The sequence below is a fragment of the Parasteatoda tepidariorum genome, chromosome 9, assembly GCF_043381705.1.
Source record: "Parasteatoda tepidariorum isolate YZ-2023 chromosome 9, CAS_Ptep_4.0, whole genome shotgun sequence".
In the NCBI taxonomy this organism is placed as follows: domain Eukaryota; kingdom Metazoa; phylum Arthropoda; class Arachnida; order Araneae; family Theridiidae; genus Parasteatoda; species Parasteatoda tepidariorum.
This window is the reverse complement of record NC_092212.1, coordinates 31,648,205-31,650,662: the sequence shown is the minus strand read 5'-3', so window position 1 is coordinate 31,650,662 and position 2,458 is coordinate 31,648,205.

The window sequence follows — 2,458 nt, the reverse complement described above, 5'->3', positions numbered from 1 at the left end:
CAAAGTGTAACATAATATTGTTATTAAAAATAGTAATAACTTTATTGAAAACAGTTATTATTTTATTGAAAGAATTTTTTTTCAATATTTGTTATTAAAAATAGTTACTTCATCATATTTATATCTGTTATAGTTAGACACATTATTTCTGGTGATTATGGCAACTATGATTTCGTTAGTACATTCACAAAAACGATTTATTAATCGGAGAATAATTATAAAGAGAAAAAGGATAATTAAATCTGTGAAATTTTAATTAATGAATTTTATAATTTCACTCCTCGTAACAATTAATAATTTCAGTTCAGTTTTCTCAAAATTGTCAGGGAGCCACATGGACAAGTAGAATTTTAAACGTGATTTTTCAGTTACAAGAGATTCAATAATTTAATTATTAGAAGAGAAATTTGCACTAAATTCATTCATTATAAAATCAGAGTTCATATAAAATGGCTCTAAATTCTTACTTTGTACAGGGAATTCATTTTTTTCCTCAGTCGAAATTATAAAATATCTGATCAATATTGTTTCTTTCGCATACGTTTCCGGAATAATTTTTTAAGAAATAACTGGTATTCCGAATATAGAATGGAAAATTCCAAAAAATGCACTAAATTGATTTTTAATGGAACATTTAATTGGGTCAAATGCTAAAGTTTTATTATTTTACTCTGACTAAGCGAAAGAAAATTTAACTATGGAAATTTTTAAAAATGGATGTGATGAATTTGAAATTGATGATAAAAGCAATTTACTTAAGAGTTTCATAGATATTCTCTATCAAATAAAATAAAATGTATGATTTAAAAAAAATCTAATAGGGATCTAGACCATCATATTAGGAAAAAATATATATAATTCAAAATAAACTAATAAAGAGCTAGACTATAAAATAAGACAAAAATATTTTGATTCCGATTATTATTATCCAGTTTACGGAATGCTATGTATAAAGGAGTTAGCAGTCAGGCGCTGAAAGTTTTATTTCAAAGGATTTAACATTTGAAAAGGGATTTAATATAAAATTAAGACTTTGATGAAAAAATAGCACTGTTTGCAAATAACGTGGTTACCATATGAGATAAAGATGAGGTATCAAAATTGAAAAAGAATAACATTCGGAGCTGTTTCTATTTATTCTGAAAAGTAATACTTCTTGTAATTTATTATTATTTTTTTTTTTAACTTAACAAAATTTTTCAGACATTTTTAGTTCATATCTGCACTGTTATATTTATTTTAAAGTATATAAGATTAGCGCTTAAATTACTTATGCGCAATGGAAACACTAAACTTAAAATTAAACAAGTAAAGTTATTATACAAAAGTCATAAGTAAAGTATCATTACTCAACAAGCCAGGGGAAAGTGGGGCTATAATGTGGACATTTTTCACGAATTTGCCAAAAAGGAAACATATTTAATATAATTTTTACTCATGAGGTATTTTTTAATAATAATTTTTAACCATAATTAATCAAACATTCTGGTTTATCTCTAAATTAACAAAGTTGTTTAGTTTTTCATAATATAGATATTANATTTAAAAAAAAAAAAAAAAAACGCTGTTTTTGCTTACATTATCCTCATCGCAAGGGGGCTAGTGTAGGCAAACTTAAAAACTTATTTAATAGTCATTTATTATTAATCATAAAAGTATATCTTAAGTCAAAATGAAATTGATTTTAATCTACGCTTTATTGGAGAATAAATATTGAAATATTTTAATTAAAATACTTATTCTGAATTGAGCGTTTCACTATACTAAAACGGACATTTTGAAAGCAAATAAATCAATTAGAAAATCATTATTCAATTAGATGTATTTGACAGCGCAGAACCAATCAGTTTTAATAAACTTAGTTTTAATTTCAGGATGAAATAGTCGAACAACAGTACGACACACGGACTGTATTGTTTAGCGATATTTTCTGTACTGGAGCAATGAAAACAACTCGCCAAAAAAAAGAAGTCGGTACCGTTCACTGATATTCTGTTTTAGTGTAATGTATGCCAAAAATTCTTCTTTATTTCATGTATATTGAATTATATTCGTTTAACAAACTTGATAAAAAATCTTTGCATTTTCCTTTATCCAATTAAGGAGTGAATTAATGTAAGGGTTACATACTAAATTTTTAACTTGATATTGAAACCGCTAATTGTAATGGTATATTATAGCGCAAAATCATTCCAATTTGGAAATAAATAACACTAAATGTATTGCATTTGTAACCAATATTTCTCCCGTTGGATTATGAATAGTGTCAGTGTGAATCATAGAGTTGAAATACTATTTCAACTCTATGGTGTGAATACGTCCACTCCAGCCCCATGACCATGTATGTACAGTCCGCAAAAAAAAAAACGAATCACCCTGAATAACTTTCGTTCTAATGATCGGATTTTCACGAACTAAGTGTCAATCTTAATGGTTCCTGGGGGTGACCTCAAATATG